Source organism: Dufourea novaeangliae, unplaced genomic scaffold (assembly GCF_001272555.1).
Source record: "Dufourea novaeangliae isolate 0120121106 unplaced genomic scaffold, ASM127255v1 scaffold14, whole genome shotgun sequence".
NCBI classification, from domain to species: Eukaryota; Metazoa; Arthropoda; class Insecta; order Hymenoptera; family Halictidae; genus Dufourea; species Dufourea novaeangliae.
Genome location: NW_015373890.1, coordinates 68,088 through 86,223, shown reverse-complemented (window position 1 = coordinate 86,223; position 18,136 = coordinate 68,088). Strand labels below are relative to the sequence as shown.

The 18,136-nt window shown below is 42.6% G+C and overlaps 1 protein-coding gene across 1 annotated transcript in view; it reads right to left on the bottom strand.

Annotated features, from left to right (window-relative positions):
- Positions 1-13,916, bottom strand: part of LOC107185782 (plexin-B-like) — a 44,999-nt gene extending 31,083 nt beyond the window's left edge. The window contains 1 exon segment of the mRNA XM_015573543.1: positions 13,729-13,916. The gene's annotated coding sequence lies outside the window, so the exon portion shown is untranslated.
- Positions 13,917-18,136: the final 4,220 nt, after the last annotated feature.

Sequence of the window (18,136 nt, the reverse complement as noted above, 5' to 3'; positions counted from 1 at the left end):
CTAACCAAAGGAATAATAATTTATCCATTCTTTTTAATGAAGAAGTAAAAACGCGTATCGTCTCGCTCGAAAACGAAACGGGCACGCAAACACCAGCCAGGATATTCTTATTCGTTTCCTGCGGCCCACTGCCCTTATGCTCGAGAACCAACTTCCGGTTCGCGCGCTCGTCCCCGCGTGACGGGAAACGACGACACGCGATTCTTTCCACGAACGATTAGAATCACCGTAAGGAAGCCCGTGTAATGGTCGATGTAAGCATCGGGAAACAATGAACCGGGTACAAGATCGTTGATCGTAATTAAATCGGATTCCGCGTGTCTAACGTTCCGGATAACGGCTCGTGATCCGCTGGGAATCGATTAACCAATGGGGGGAGGGGGACTCTTATTTTTTTTTTGAAACCGATTGCTCTGCAGTAAATGTGTTGTTTATTGGGACGTTAGAAGAGATCGTAAATTGAAAAAAGTATTCGAATAATAGATACTTTACCGATTTGTAATCAAATCTGTAATGAAATGGTTAACATTTCAGTATGTTGCATTCACTATCTTATCAATGCACCGTTATCATTCCAGACTCCATAGACGAGAGTACCAAGAATATTCTTATTCGGTTCTCTAATATCAATTCTTTGTAAAAGATCAACTGACAATACTTAGGGTAAACTAGATTTGCCCTAAATATAGTCGATTATCCGAAATACATCTAGGATAAATGTTCCAATTCCTACCAGTGCTCCTAGTACTGCCATTTCACATATTTTTACTTATCAAAAACATAACGTATAGAGAATTGGGCAAAAAACTTTTATTATCAAATTGGAAGTTTGATTTACATAAAAACACAGAAATACGTTCGGTAACCACTGACAGCAATCTCGCGAACGTCCTCGGAGAAATATTCTGTTACCGTGTGATAAGACGAGGCAACGAGACGTAACTCGAGCATCGAGGCGATCCGTGGAGCAGCTCGTTTCCGCCGTTACCGCGAAAAACGATCGAGAACGGAACGCATTATTAGACACGAAAGTTCCAAACAGCGGACTGATGACAAATGTATATATGTGCCAATGGTATTCGTAGCGATACGATACGATACTTTGGCACAATGAATGTTCACTTATCGAATCAGATCGGGGGACGGGACCATTCGTGAAACTGGGTCGTTCACATAATAGAGATAGGTAAATTCAGTCTCTGCACTACTTAGAATTAGGCACAATCGTTACCGTTAACCGCCCTATATTTTCGAATCGAATAAATGAATCAATGTTTCAGGACTTTTAACTTCTACATACTCGCACAGAAACATTAAAATTTAAGTAGGTACAATTCTGAAAAAAATATATAAGTTAGGGCTAATATTTGCCATGTTATGAATTGCCCGTATCGATACTTTCCTGGGGACACCAAATCTTAATCCCATTTAGCACCATTCGTTACAATATCCACTTTTTTAGATCCCTCTTGATTCAATATCGCTCCGATCACCAGTTCGCTTACAGCAAAGACTTTTCCGGCTACGCGGAAACAACGTCAGCAAAAAAAAAAGGGGGGATTTTCGCGTCGTTTCTTCGGCCAGAAATTAAATCCAGGGAACAATGCTGGGCGTGCAGTTGTGCCGTGGCAGCCGCACGGAAAATTATTTTTTACAAGCGTCCCGTCGGATTATGCTTTTCGGTGCAAGAGGCGCGCTCACACACGAGAACAGAGACGGAGAGACAATCGGTCAAAGGTACGGGCGCAGGCAGATAGAGAGGGAAATAAAATGAAAGTCGCGTGTAACCCGGGCTCAGAAAATAAAGAACGTTTCTTTCGGGCGCAAGAGCGCGAGAGAGGCCGTCGTCCAGAAAAAGAAACGAAAAATCCTACATGCGCGCGCTTTTATCGCGGTGCTACCCGCGTGTGATTCGTTTTCGTCGTGGAATAATTGTAATTCGTTTTGCTCTCGTGAGCTGAGAGGTTTTTCTTTCTTTCAGTCCGCTCGCGTAAAGATAAGAGGCGACGGAAAAACGTATCAAAGATACATTTGAACGTGAAGAAAAGAATCCTTTGGGGTGATGATAACAAATCTGATAGAGTGTTCCTTGTCAGGGAAGTAGGAGTTTCGTCTCATATTTCTTAATTAATGAATCCTAGAAACCTTGTGTTCGCTAAAAGCACCCTAAGACACTGAAGGACAATAAATAATATTGTTAGGATGTATGAGGGTCTTTTCAAAAATTCCATTATCCACTGGTGTGCACTGTGAATGATTAGTTTTTAAAAAATTCTTTAGGAATGGAACTTCGATAGTTGGTTAATCTATTATTAATCTATCTATACATGTATATGTATATGTACAAGAAGTCCTGACTGAATGATCGACAAGGCCCAGCACTTACCCTTTAACCTATGTAGGAACGTGAAATTTGTAAAGTACAATTGCTTTCATAACGTAGGTATCCACTAAGGGAGGATTTTTCGAAATTCAACCTCTAAAGGAGTGAAAAGGGGTAAAATGTATTTTCTTCGATTCGTTACTATCTCGTAGTCTCGATGAGATATCCCACTGTTTTTTACTTTAAAATGCTACTTATTCAAATGCCTGGAAAGTAATAACACAATTTTTTGGAAATTCATTCTCCAGGGGCGAAAACGTGTCCGAACAAACTGTGATAAATATAACAATATACATAATATATTTTTTTTTCTTTTCTCAGAATTCCATTTAAAAATTTTGTTTAAAAAATAATTCTGCCAAATCCCAAAATCCACGTGAGCGAAACCGCGGGGAAAAAAAGGTAGCATGTAATAAGAAACGTATCGTCGTGTTTAAAAACCCCAATCGTCTCGCGAGCGACTACACTTCCCAGACATATGTTCTTTCCGCAAGTTCTTCGGCCCCTAAAGTTCGTAACCATCATTTATCCCCCCCACTCCACGGTCTGACACAGATCGCGCGCTCTCTCTCGTCCCCGTGCATTTAACCAGAACACACCGTAAACTCGAAAAATTTATCACGAGGATACGACGCCATAAAAATTCAACGGTTCACCGTACGCACCCCGGAATACTCTCACCCCGTCTCGTGTCACCCTCTCTCTCTACCCTCCATCTCACGTGCAACGTACAGAGAAACGGTCAGACGAAGCCCCCTCCCCCCTATCGTTTCGCTACAGAGTCGAAATCATTTTTGCTCGTTTGATCTCACTCGCGGCTATTATTCTCTCTCCCTGTATCGGGAGTACGACGGAAAAACGCGTGGTTGGGGTGGGAAAAGCGGTCGAGAAAAGGAGAGAAGAACGTAGGGGGAGAGGGTTCTTCGTGCTGCGGAGAGTGAGTTACAGAGTATAACGTCGGCCAGGATGACGGCTCGTATAGCGCCAAGTCCCCTCGTAATAACGGTCCGCCGTTTTACAGCTGGTCGACTCCTTTATTCGAGGATCCACCACGTGGATGGAAGGATCCGGAGGGCCATTCCACGACAGAATTTCCACCAAGAGGAGAGACAGAGAGAGTGGAAGAGGTAGGGGGAGGGCACGACATCTCGTCCTGCAATTTGCTCGGGTGTAGCTACGCCGAGGCCGTTTTATCGCCCGGGTAAACTTGTCAGACGGGGATGAAGCACGCCTGGTGTTGCGAATGGAAAACCAACCCCGCCCCTTACTCCCTCCTGGAAACCCTCCCACCTTCGTCGTCAACGTTGACCAAGTATCCCGCAGGTGATACCCGTGGTTGATTAACACGCGAAATTGTGCCCCGACCAACGTCTTGCCTTGCCCTTTCCGAGACGAAAAAAACCTCTCCCGGTTTTCTGCAGGCGAATGAATATGTATGGATTCGAATATCGAGAAGGAATATTGCTGTCATCTGCTGTGTATGCAGAGAAGGATTGCGAACAGTACGGCAAGGTTTTAAATTGGAAATTGGTACTTATAATCGAGTATGAAATGAAACGAATTTGTTTAAGAACCATGATGCTTGGGAAGATTGGAGAAATGAGAATCATGGTTGATGGAAGCTTTATGGGCACTTGGTCTAACGACTTCTCGTGTAAACATGTTTCACGTGAGTTACGCAGGACATTTAGTAGAGTTTTCGTTGAAGACGTTTGGACTTTCGCTGTTGTAACATAACACGCGTTGCTTAAGACGTACTATTAAGCTGGATTCTCAGTAGCATCTTGCTGGCCAAAGTGGAAACACTCTTTATGGAAAACTTACGTAACTAAAACAAAATCTATCGAAAAATATGATGACTGCTATCATAGCCAAAGTGTAGAATTCACCAATGAACATTGTACTATTGTTCGATTACATATATACTCAGGGGTAAGTGCTTGGTGTTTCAGGGGTACGAGAAAAACAATTGAAATGACAGCAACTATGTAGAGAGTGTCCCACCGAACGTGAGCACCATAAATATCTCACTTGTTTTCGATGATAAACAGATATGTGAAAGAAAAATATTATTTGGTCAAAAGGGACAAATATTGTTATGAGCAAACAATTTTTCTGAAGGTCATATTTTTCAACATTACAAGGTCAGACATGATTTTGTAAATAAGACTATGTTTTTTTAACAACCTATAAAAGTATAACCTTGAGTACGAAAAATTGACATGAGAGCAGCTTTGAATAATAAAATAACTACGATAAAGGAATTTGTGCCGAAAATTTATTTTACCAATTGCTCAATGTGATATCCGGTAACTTTGATACATTTTTGTGGGCGATAAATTTTGTTTCGTGTTCAATCTAGAGATAATAGTAGGTCATACTGTTACATAGGTCATTGGATTAATCTTGAACTTATCTACAACAGCATGATGATAACAGTATATAATCCTGTTTAAAAAAAACATTGATAACCTTGAAATTTCGAGATAATATGACCTCCAGAAAAAACTTTTTGCTAATCACATTAGGCAGGACGCCCTCTGTAAACTACAACCATTTTATTTCTACTATTAGCGAGTACAATTTAGGAAAATCGACTGCCAAGTGGTACACAAGTTAAAAAATATTGGAAACCCCTGGACTAGACGTATCTACAAAGAACTTTCATCGTAACGAATCGAATGCTCTCATTTTCAATCCGTTATTCGGACACATAACAGACACGACACGGCCCCTTCTCGTCGATGTCCACGCAGGTGTTAAGATTATCTCATTCAGGCCACTCCGTATCACACATTTAAGGGACGGAGCGTGACCAGCTGCTGCACTGTTTGTTCCACCGCGTATATGTGACGGTGTGGTTGCACGACATCCAAGAAAATTACGCAATTTCCCCGGACGATGTCGGCGGCGCGATAACAGCGTCGTGCCGGTCGTTCGGTGACGAGGCTTGTCGCAGAAAGGGAAGAAAAAAAAAAACGTCCGCGTGAAAAAGCTGCAACACTGGCCCAGGTATCGTCGTGTGCATACACTTTGCAGACGGGAATACGAGACGAGAGGGCCACTTACGCATCGATTATACCCCCAGCTTCTGTGGAATTCCGAGGTGGAGGAACACGCGGGCTGCAAGAAGTCCCCTCGATGGGAAAGTGGAACTCGCCCGGGTTCGAGGGACCAGGGGGTTCGGGGCTCGAGGCCAAGAACAAAACCAAGAATGCGATCGTTTCGAGGCAGAGGGAGAAAGAGTGAGAAAAACAGAGACAGACAGAAAGAGAGAGAGAAGCAAGAGGCCTCCCACTCCTCCTCATCTTCCTCCTCTTTGGTGAGCAGCCGCGCGTCCCGTCGCGTTCGCGCAGAGCCGCCGATGGGGCCCCGAAACGAGTTCCAGGAAGAAAGACAAAGAGCCCCCGTAATGACGGGAAAGAGATCCACTGGCCCGGCGGGCTCTCTGTGCGCTCGGTCCCGGGAACGCGAACGGAGGAAAGAACGGTCCGAAGAAAGAGAGACGTTCCCGCTCGGCCCCGGTCGACAAAAGCTAATTTGACTTCGCACTCTCTCCCGGTTCGGAGGTCCCGGCCAAACTGAGAGCCCCTTGCGTGAATTACAACGAGACGAGGGAGAAAACGTCTCTGTCCTGCTGGAAACGACCGTCGGGGGATGGGAAATATTCGGGGAAAAGACGTAACCGTGGGTCGAGACGCAAGAAAATAGACGCCAGGTGGTGAACCTTCATCGATTTTGAGATGTCTTCTTCGAGAAATTATTACCCATTAATTAGAAGGATATATACCATTGATTAAAAGGATCTTGTTTTTAATAGGAATATAGTGGATCCTTGAACGCGGTAATTGGAACGCCGACGAGCTGTCGTAAAATTTTTATATCCCCAGAAACTTAACTATAATAGGTAACTATTAACGGGAAGCCTTAATTTGTTTCTTTCTTCTCCTTTTTAGTGTTAATTTTAATTATGATTGTTTAATTTTAGTATAATTGCCTGTATCTTTTTCAATACTTATTCGAAGAATCTATTTCCTTTAAATTTCACGTTGACATTATAATCGTTAAAATCGTGATAATTGAAACAACAATACATACATAACCGAGTTCCAGTGAAAGATCTGAATCCCTCTGTAACTGTTCGCGTCAAGACCGGAACGGCGAGCATTTAAAGAGGCCTCGCCGCACAAACATACACATACGTCGAGGCAGAACAGACCGAGAATCGTTTGAATTTTAAACCACTTGTGGCGTGTATACAAGCCGGCAACCGGTCGAAGATTAATGGGCCGTGGCCGTTCTCTTGGGAAACGCGTAAAAGGAATAGAAAAAAAAAACGGAACTAATTGCTCGGAAATATAGAGACAAACGGGTCCGGCACGCAAGGATTCTTAAACGTCCGCGAATCGTGGCTCTTTGCGATTAGGGGATTTAACTGTTGGAAAATGAACGCCGCGGATACAGTTCGGGGATGTGTCTCGTTATACGGCCGGCTGGATAGATGAATTATTCATAATATTATAATCGTCCGGTGGCATTGAAAACCAGCGCGAGACGAACGAACGAAAAGAAAGGGAAAAGCAATCGGGCGCGACGTCACGTAATTAATTTCCGACGAATAACGCGCCAGCGAGCCGACGATTTTTCCCCGACGAAACAAACGTTGGCCCCGTGCTTAGAACCGCGGACACACGCTTTTAAACGCCTTAACGAACTGTGAAAAACTGCCGTCGGTTTTTTCTTTCGGAACGTTCCACGGGCCCGCCCTCGGTTTACTGTGAATGCTCTCCTCGAATTCGCAATTAAAACGGTTCGGGGAAGGGTGACGCGGGTGTGTGCGCACGCGGATACCAGCACTGGTTGCGCAAAAGCCTATCAAATATTCATCGAAACAAATGAAGCTATTTGAATTCCGTGATTAAGAGAAAGGATCGCGGAACATGGGTTCTTATTAACGCCTGAATGGAGGTCAAAAAGATTCATACACGCCGTGCTGGGAATGGAATTCTGACGCCCCGTTTCGGTGCACACAGAGACGGTGGATGTGGTTTTATCGGGTGTTCCTACATGTAATTCACTAGTTTTTGGAGCATGATTATGATAGATATGTACACCGTCAGGCTGTGATTATCTCACTGAGATAAATACTAAATTAGGAAAATGAAACCATAGATTACTGATTGGTATACTAAATACAATTGCCCTACTATTTTTTTATCAGATTCGAATTCTTCTTGGCTTACGAATCGAAAGTCAATGGTTACTCCATTGTGTCTCGGAAACAAAGATTTTAACAGCATAGTCGTGGTACTTTTGTTCTTTTTTTTTTTTCTTCTATGCCAAACGAGTCGTTGCGAAACAAGGCTGCCTAACCCGTAAAGGAAAGCGAACGCTACCGTTCAGTGATCGGTTCTGCAGCGAGCGTACGGTTAATTGAAAGTTTGCCGACATTTCGCGTTCGTCGTCAACCGGCTATTATTAGAGAAGAGTCGTAACTACCTGATGATTGGTATGTCGAAAATATCAATGCATTGTCCGCGGCTTCATTCGCACTGTTTTGGAATGCCGTTCTCGTAGGACAGCATACGCGAGCCGCGTTCAGGCTAACATTATACAAAGCCGCGAGACAAAAGATTTCTAAGCTCGTTTCCAGCTAGTAACAAGACATTCCTTTTAATTCCATTCAAAGAGAATCGACTTGATCCTTTGAATTTGTGTCTTTTGAATTCGCCCACATTAAGAACCCTGCCACGTTGCTTGCATATCACAAATTTTATAAATTACATAAAAAGATAAGTATGTGAAACATATAAATTTATGCAGATCGTTAAAATGCAATAACGATACTACTGTTTATTCAGAATATAGATATATCGTAATTTGGATTACCTACAACTATCTAGGTTTCAATACAAGATTTTCTGAAGATGGAGATGTGCTTTAAAGAAAAAACCTTAGAACAACAAGGGTACAATAAATGCATGAAATATGCTTCTAACGTCTAGTAGAAATAATAGTAGAATAAAAGGATGCCTATATAAATAAACTGCCTCTGTTTATATAAATATACAACTTTGTGCACTGATTGATGACAAATAAAATTCGACAAAATTTGGTTCCTATATGTGCCTACTAAAGGTTTTAATACGCTAATAATAATCTATACATACTATGTATGGTCTCAAATGTTGGTATACATATTTCCTCCAGGTATAAAATCATCAACTTATTAACGAGTGAAACGTGTGGATTTTTCATGCAAAAAGGTAGAAAAACTGTTCCAGCACGGCATTGAAATTCCATAAAACAACATTACGAAATACAGTCGTCGATTTCTGGGACGATGGTGTCCGTTAAAATAACGACGGACAGTTTATACAAGTGCGCGTCCGGCGATGGTTTAACTAAAATAGTGGGACAATTAGCGCTACTATTAAAATCCCCGGGGGCCGGCTATTAAGGGCACACTCCATTAAAAATGGATTAACGTTTTGTATTCAAATTACTGTAAATTATACGGAATAAAATCGGCTTATCGGAAAACCGATTGCAAAACGGTCACTGGTCCCAGATAAATAAACAACGACGCACCCACCCCTCCTGACTTGCTCGTTACTCGACCGGCCGTAAAATCGCGGGAAGCGCATCTATCACGGGATTCGATCCGGAAACGCGTTCTTGCTCGTTTCGAATTAATTCTATTTCGTTAATTGCCCACGAAGAGACACTGCGCGGCACACTGTAGCCGATTTATTCGATAAGAAAACGTGACTTCAGCCCCGGGCTCCGGGAAACATTGATAGATGAGATGAAAAATCAACGCAAGAGAGATTAGGAGCCGATTGTGCAAGCAATTAGCCCTCTGAAGCGTGTGATTGAATGCAAAAGTGTCCACGTGATCGGTCATCAGATTTATTGAGAAAAAGAATTCCCCATCAAGCAGAATCTTTAAAGTGTTACCTTGAGTTATTGGTTTTATTTGTCCTTAAAACTACGTAATTTATTGCTTATATTGTATAATAGTAACAACGAATGTTTTTTCACAGATAAATAAATACGAAAATTAATTGAACGTTTGAACACCGCATCACGCCATTGATTAGAATTACTCTCGCACAAGTCACTCGTAGAATAATAGTGAACGTACACACGAACGATGAAAGAAACGATGTGGGACCTTGCACGAATGACTAGTCACTGAATCATTCGCTCAATAATCATCCACGCGGCTCGTTGCGCGAGATTCATTCAGGTCCGTGCTTCTTCGTCCTAGCTGGCAACCATTACTAATGTTAGCTCTGTACGTGGTGGTAGTATTAAAGACCAAGGACATTTGGAGCAAAAAAAAATTATTTATACACATTTAACCAGGTTTTCTTCCTCGGTGCACTTACATTTCATCAATGAAGACTAACAGTGTGCTCAATCTGATATTCAAGATCAATGGTAGTTACTGCGGAAAGAAAAAAGCATTCAAAATCACATCCCTAATCTAGACTCATGTTCCTATCGAAGTTTCTTGGCGACCTTAATTAACGAATTAATTTTATTTCTAAATCACAAAATTTACATTGTGTTTAGACCTACACTATAGGACAAAAAGTTAATATAAATAAACGCAAGTAATTTTAAATGGCACACATTTACAAAAGTTGAGAATTAAGAGTTTTAAAACGCCTAATAAATTATACTACAATTATGTATTCACTACAATAGTCCAGTTTCTACCCATTTTTTAACAGAGGCAAGATTTCTATAAACATACATCTCTCTATTATCAGAAGTATGTATACACTCCAATGATACAGTAATATGATTCATGTTACGAATGTTTGCAACCAGGTATTATAGGACATTTCGTATTGAAAATTTCTACTACATACGCGTACACGTGTACGCGATGCCAGCATATGCGGTTGCCAGGGACACGCGTTATACCGCGATTGTGCTTGGAAATTGATTAACCCATTCATACTTTCGGCTCGCCCTTCCAGCCATTCATGGTCGCTACGTGCCTCTTCGTTTGTTGCTACGTCAACGCATTTTTGGCTACGGGTCGTACACCAAGTTACGCTATCGAGGGAAAGACTGAAACCTTTCATTCATTATTCCTTGACTGTAGATAAAAATATTAACTACGAAATGATATCAGAATCGATTTCAGATTGTGCGAGTCAACAATTTTCCGAAAACTATTCAATTGGATAACATTTTTGCTCGCCACTATTTTACGACCATCTCCTGTATCAACGATAAGAGAAATAAAAACAAACTTTTATGCATACAAAATTAAAAGAATGAATAGAATTATATGAAAGTATTACAGAATATCTGAAGTTTTGAAATGCATCATTACACCTCCTATACACTTAAATTTGTTTAATAATTTCTACAGTAAAGTAGATATAATAATATAACACTAATAATAATCACATTCCGCTCGATGAATAAAAGTGCAAAAAAGAATGATTTGTTCCCTGACCTAGATCGATTACATTACAGAAACGATGGCCTTCGATCAACAATTCCCATCAGAACTTTCTTTTCCGAATCAAACTGTCAGAACGTACACTCACGAACTTTGCAGCGGAATTTGTGAGTCAACCCGTACATTTAAACAATGATACACGTTCGTAATCCACGCATTCGTAGGATTGTACATATCACTGTTATTATCTCAGACCAGTCGACGTCGTCGTCGCCACCTCCCAACCGTGTTTCTTAATATCACGCTGAATCTGTTGGTTTTCAATTTGTGCATGCATCACCGTAAGTATGATAGATGCACAGTGGCAACTACGAATATTTATGCTAATTTGTTAAGCCTCCTGATAGACGGGTTCGCGCGGATCTGGTAGAAAGGAAGGGACGGCGGATCGAGCGGCTGGAGACGTCTGAAAGCGTGACAGAAGAGAAACAGCGAACACATCGATCGTTGTCCACGGATTATCGTCGTAATTCTCGCATACAAACGACACCTCCCCGTCTTGGCCGGCAGTTTCGCTCGCAATCCCAGACACGGATATTTGCATTCGGTTACGTGAACCGCGGAGACGCGTGTCTTCATTAGACCCCGCCGACCGGAAACCGGGTCATTTTTTAGCCGCGACCGCTTTATCTGTTTTCGGCGTGTGCGCGAAACCATGAACAAACGCGTATTTCATGCATTTTATTACGGGACAAAACGTACTGGTCAATTTCACTTGGGAAATATTATTTATAATTTAACCTCGAGAATGTGAAAGCCCTCAATACCATCAACTTGACCGGAAACCGGGTCACTTTTTAGACCAGATAGGATTCATCAGTTTTTGATGTTGTGCGTGAAACCACGAATACCGCGTGTTTTATAAATTCATTATAGGACAAAACAACCACTCGATGTTTCTTGGGAATTGTTTATGATTTAGCTTCGGGAACGAGAAAGTCCTTGGAGCTATCAACTTGATCGGAAACAGGGTTACTTTTTAGATATGACGGGTTTCGTCCGTTTTTTGGTATTTCCGCGAAACTACGAATATTACAGAATATTTTATATATTTTATTACTGGACAGCACAACTACTCAGATTCACTCGGGAATTATTGTTTATAATGTAGCTTCAAGAATGAGAAAACCTTCAATGCCCTCAAGTTGACCGAAAACAGGGTTTTTTACAGGTGTCAGGTTTCATCAGTTTTTTGGTGTTTGCAAAAAACTACGAATATTATAAAATATATTACAAATTTTAGTACAGGATAAAGTAACTTCTCAACATTTTGGTATTTAAAGTATTTTTCATACTAGTATAGCTTTGAAAAAAAATGCCGACTTTATTTACACCGGAAGTAATCTGTTCCAGTATGAAGAGCTTCTAGAGTTCCCGAGAAACGACTGCATATATACTATAAATGTATGTACGTAGAAATTGTTAATAGAAGACAGTAACTTCTAAATAATTTTTAATCCCGAAAGTTTTACTTCGTAAATAAAGTATCCTAGAAAGTGGCTTGACCCCATTCCAAAGTCATACAAACACTTTTTAAACAAGTTCTTATGTAACGTGAGGTTACCACCATTTTTCAAAAATCAACGTGTTCTGTACCAATACAATTCATAAAGAATTACAAGTTCTCTATACAATTCCGAATTAATTATACACACATCAGTCTTGAGTTGAAGCCTTTTTGGTAGTCACTGATAATCTCAACAATATCCTCGTTAATTATTCAAAATACAATACCCAACGTATATCGTCGAGCAAACACAAACTCCACTGACCTTAACACACCAGACTAAACAAAATTATCCCGAGATATTCGACGGTCATTTCAAACTGCTGTTCGTTAACATCGTATCCCGTCGAAAACTAACTTGAAACAAAAATTCTCACCAAAGTACACTTCACGATTAACAGCCAACACTTGTAATCACGAATGGTAGTCGAAATACTAAGAACACAAGTCGGATTCATACGCGTAAACAATTCTCGGAATTATCCTGAGGTCTAGCCAAGCAAGCGGATTTTAATCGAAGAATAAAATTGAACACCTCGTCTGGGGAATAAAAAAAGAACGAACACCTCGGCGAACCGTGTAACGACATTAATAATGAAACCTGTTCCGTGATTACTCATAGATAACGATCAACAATGGTTGACGTTCGGAGGAAAGCGACTGAAATCCATCATCATCCAAAAATACGTCCAAGATAACACAAGAACGACCGAAACTGAAGGAAAGTGTTTCTTTTCGACGCCTCTTGAATTTCCATTCGCCGCGTGAAATCAAAGGTCGAAGGATTTCAAGGCGTGGTGGACGAGGGAGAAACACGCTCGCGCGCACCGATGATAAACGCTCGAACATTCTTGCGGGGGCAAACGGACGCTACGGCTTCGCGACAAGGATAAAACGCACAGGAAGGTCACGTGACACCGTTCAAAAATCAAACGAGAAGAAAAAAGAGAGAGAAGAAAGAGAAGCAACGCCTTCGAAGGTGGACAGTAGTTCCTAGAACACGGACAATAGTGGCTTCCGGCCGCTTTTCCCTCGGCGGTCGTAAAATAAGCGACGCGTGCGATCGAAAGTATGTAATTTCATGTACCGACCGTTTTTAAATCGCTCGGTGTAACGTACTGTTCCACGGCTCGTTTGCGCCCCCCCGTCGTCCAACAGAACGAGCTTATTCGATGCTCTCGTACGACCAGCGTGAACGTAACGAAAGTAATCCACGGAGGAACGCTTCAACCGAATCGCCGTTGTAGTTATATTCACGAAATAATCGCGAAAAGTTGTGGAGAGAACGACGCATATGAAACTCACCCTCTCGCTTTGTACCTCCCCGAAAAAATTGAGGTTATGTTTTACCTGTCACGCGTTCTTAGTCTCCTCGGCGAGTTTCGTCTCTCTCCGTGCAACCTCGACGGCCTTCACGGCGACACACTTAAACATTATCCCACTGGCCACACCGCGTATCGTATTTTTTCGGTCGGTTCACTGACACTGCTTTGACACTCCGCGGATCCTCGGCCGCAAAATCGTATCGAACTGCTCTCCACTCACGTGATCACAGTAGTGCACACGCGCACGCGTCCTCCCGCTTGGAGAGACGATCATTCGGCGAACTGACCCAGACTGTGATTCAGCGGGCTGGAGAGAGTCGGTCCGGTCGTTCCCAAGCGGCGAGAACGGCCGAGCGGAGACGGGGCGAGCCGAATCCGGTCGAGCTTGCACGGACCTACACGAATGGGTCCGAGCGAGCATGCGCCAGCCGAACGCTTATCCGACACCACGCTGCTGCCTTCGGTGGGTTCGAGAGGGTGTCGCGTGACCACGAAGTCGCGAAACACTATACTGTCTGGCACGAAGGCTACAGCCGTTATCTTTTTTTCTTTCGTTCCTGATCGTGAGATTCGCCATAGACTACCCCGAAGCCGCCGTAAACCAGGGATCGCTCGATCACCTCTCGTTCTCGATCCTCCCCCGATCGACTGTTCCCTCCTCTCACCTTTCCTCCCACCCTCCCTCACCAACATTACGAATAGCAATGAACCCAATAAAAAGAAATATCCTCCGGTAACGAGTGCACAACGATGCGGCGTGACGAGTTTCACCGAAAGCGAGAGCGTGTAACCGTAGTTTCTTCCTAATCGAACGCCGAGGCGATGCGCGTTCTCACGTATTTTTCTCTGTCGTCCCGCCGGGAGAAAGCTTCGGAGCCGCTTGGATGGAATGCATACCGTAGGCAGTAATCCGCCCGCGCTCAGCCGACCACGAGTCGCATTTCGACTTGACGAGGGGATACGCATAAACGCGCGAGAAACGCTCGACCACCGATATACATATTATACATATCCTGATCCAGTGCGAGTCGATCGGGCGGAACCAGTCTGCGCGTGTTGCTCCAATTGATTTGTGCCGTTTCCACGTGCACGGTATAGGAGCGAACCGGCAGGAATCATTGGAGCTGGTATACGTTACACATCCAGCAAATAATTTTTACCGAAAGGTAAACGGGGCTGTATATATGTATATATGCACATAGCGGTAAGAATCATTGGCACCGGGTGCTACACAGCGAAGTACGAGAGCCGTTCCAGGCCGCGAGGTGTGCTCTCCTTTGTAGATCGAGGTGTTACGCGATACGGACGTGTAACGCGATCCATCCTTCAACACGAAGAAGCGTATACACCGGGGCTCTCCCTGGACATCGAGGAACTCTGTCGGGTCGCTCGCGCGTGAACCAAAGGAATATCACTTTTCGTCGAGCTTTCCTTCCTCCGGTTGTCTCGCTCTCTCGCTCTCTGTTCCCTAGTCTTTCACCCGAGCCGAACTCACGATACACATAAACGATTCGGTACGTCCCGTAAATGAAAAGATTCGTTTAGATACACGACGAAATTGCCAGTACTATTTTCCATATCGGAGCTATTAATTATACCCTCGAAATGGACACCGTCGTATTATCTCGGTAATTGACCGGTAAAATTAATTGCATTTATTGAGCACGCGAGCGGCGAGCAGGGCCCGCATTACAAAACACTGAGCCAGCAATTTTGTTTATCTTCGCCGTAATTTATATGCGTCCCCACCCCCCCCCCAAACCCTTTACTTCGCTTGAATGTAATACAGTGCGTTTCACAAATAAATCAACCTCAATGCAAACTGAATGCTCTAAATTTTCCTGGTACAGAATAAAGGATGGCAGTGAAATTTCATTTCGTATCGATACAAAACGCTGGACACGTAATTTGGGGGGAAACATTCTAATGAACTCGTGTTTGTAGTAACTATGGTTGTGAAACACTGATTTTGAAGTATTTTGTAAATATCGGGCTTGCTTACAGGAAAATACGAAAAATCATCAGTTAATTTTATTCTGCTCTAAATGACTGCATTAATTATGATAATATGTTCGAAAATAACCTGCTACCATATTAGAATGGAAATGATAAGCATTCTGTACAGTAAATCTCCGATGACTGTTTAAAGGCTCTTCAGCACTGACAAGGAGAGGTCCCCCAGGTGTAACGCTGACTTTTTAATGAGGTTTAGCACAGTGGTAGAGCTTGGAATTCTGAAGCCAATGATATTTGTTTCAGCTACATATGGCGATTAGTTTATGAAATTATAATGTTCAGTGCCGAGGAGCCACCGAACACTCATCCAGGATTTACTGTAGTTACACGAGATAATGCATCGACCCTGACCGTAGATCAGTTTTTAGCTTCCAAATGACTTGTTCATTGAGTCAGACGGAGCATCGTATAATTTCGGATTTCCTCTCGTTCATCGCCACCTTTTAACATTTCCTTTTTAACTATCATTATCACAACATCCGTTTCAGTCGTTGCGTCTGATAAGATAGTAAGTATAGGCAAGCAGACGCCTACATTCACCGGACGGATGAAAGCTTCGGGTCCAGTCGTTTCTTCCCTTTTGATTTATATATAGCGCCGTGAAACTTTTTTTTATCCCTCTCGGTTTATCAGGGAACCCACGGAAGCCGAAAGTACGACGCGCCTTTGTCAAAAGACGCGTTGTTCGGTGTCACGGCAATCGAGAGGGATCCCGTTGTCCGTAACGATCACCGAGAATGAAGCTACTAGCATACACGCGGCTGAAAGACTCATTGTGCGTGTTTTAATGAAAGAATTAGTAGCAGACGCAACTGAAGAACCTTTGACGTGTTTTATATACCTTATCGAGGTATGTATGCGTTTCTGGAGTGAGTCACAAAAGTGGGACACGTCATATCTCTTGTCTGGAACAGCAGGTAAAGAAAAATAACAAAGAAACACGATCAAACTGAACAATGGACTGTCAAACGATAATTGTATGTTACCTTGACTGAAATTGTACGGTTTCCAGAGTAATAGTAATAGTTGGACTGCAGATTTTTATGCAAATACAGATATTTTTATGGGTTAATTTAAAAAAATTGGAGTCAACAGGGATTTCTTTACTTTATTTACTACTCCATCAGATTTCAAATAAAACAGAAACCTCTTCCCTCTTAGTACCCAAAAGCCGAAAAATAATACTTAATACAAAAATAACTTGAGTCAATATTTTGGCTTCTCATATGCAATACAAATTATTCCCATACAGAAAGTTACTAAAATACAAAAAAAAACGTGTAAATTGTAATTTAATAAATATCTTCAACAACGCATATTTTACAAGTATACTATTTCCAAATGGTACACAACAAAATTGTAAGGTCCTAAAAGGGTTAAACTTCGTCGAGCTGCTGGATTCTAGAAAATCGGTTATGTTATAAATGCATAAAATCCACAATCTAGTAATAATAGTACGATTATAATACAGTGCAATTTTATCGCAACCGAGAATATATAATAAGGGCCAAGCCTTCAGAAAGCTTGCATTAAACCTAAAGCTAATTTAATTCCAACCAGTGGCCAAGCAACCCACTCGAGGCAGCGGTATACCCTACGACTGCGGTATATGTCAAGGCGCAAAAATATCCCCCCCCGTGAGCTTTTACGGTGGCGTATTCCAAAAAGGCCTCGTTTAAACTGTCCCAAGGAGCTTTATGCACGTTCCACGTGAGCCTACCTGTACAACGGATCAAAGAGGGGCCCCTGGTGGACGGAGTGGCGGAGGTTCGCCGGCGAAAGAGAAAGGAGCGTGAAAGAGACAGAGAAAGGGAGACGGCCGCTACAGGATAGGTAAGAGAGATACGGTCGTTGGCCGGTTCGGGCAAGGCTGCCGGCAAGGCGAACCAGGGCTGTAGTTGCAAATAAAACAGACGGGCGCTTCATCGACACCGCTGTAATAACGGAGTGGCTCCGATGAAATACAAGCGGGGTTGTACTTTCGTTGTTTTCCCCGCGTGAAACCGGTTCTCCCCGGGGAGCATGGGGGAATGGTTACCGTTAAAAATTATCCAGGAATGTTAAAAACACACTTACGGCTTGCACCCGTTCTCGCATAATTATTGCTTCACAGATGGACACAGGGGGAGGAAACGCGGTCAGAAGCCACTCGGCGGCTACCAATATGGCGTCCATTAAGATATAGGATATGAAAAATTAATATAACGTTTAGATACCGAATACCATTTGCACGAGAAACTGAAACGGACCAGCTGTCAAGGTCATTCCATAAGTAATGCGAATTTTCTTTGGTGTTTGGAAGGGAAACTGGAAGTTGGTATTGAAAAGACTTGCATCCGTTTTCGGATAATTATTGTTGCGTACGGGCTCCTGATCACTTAAGAGTAACTATCACGTTTTTTAACGTGTAAGTAGAA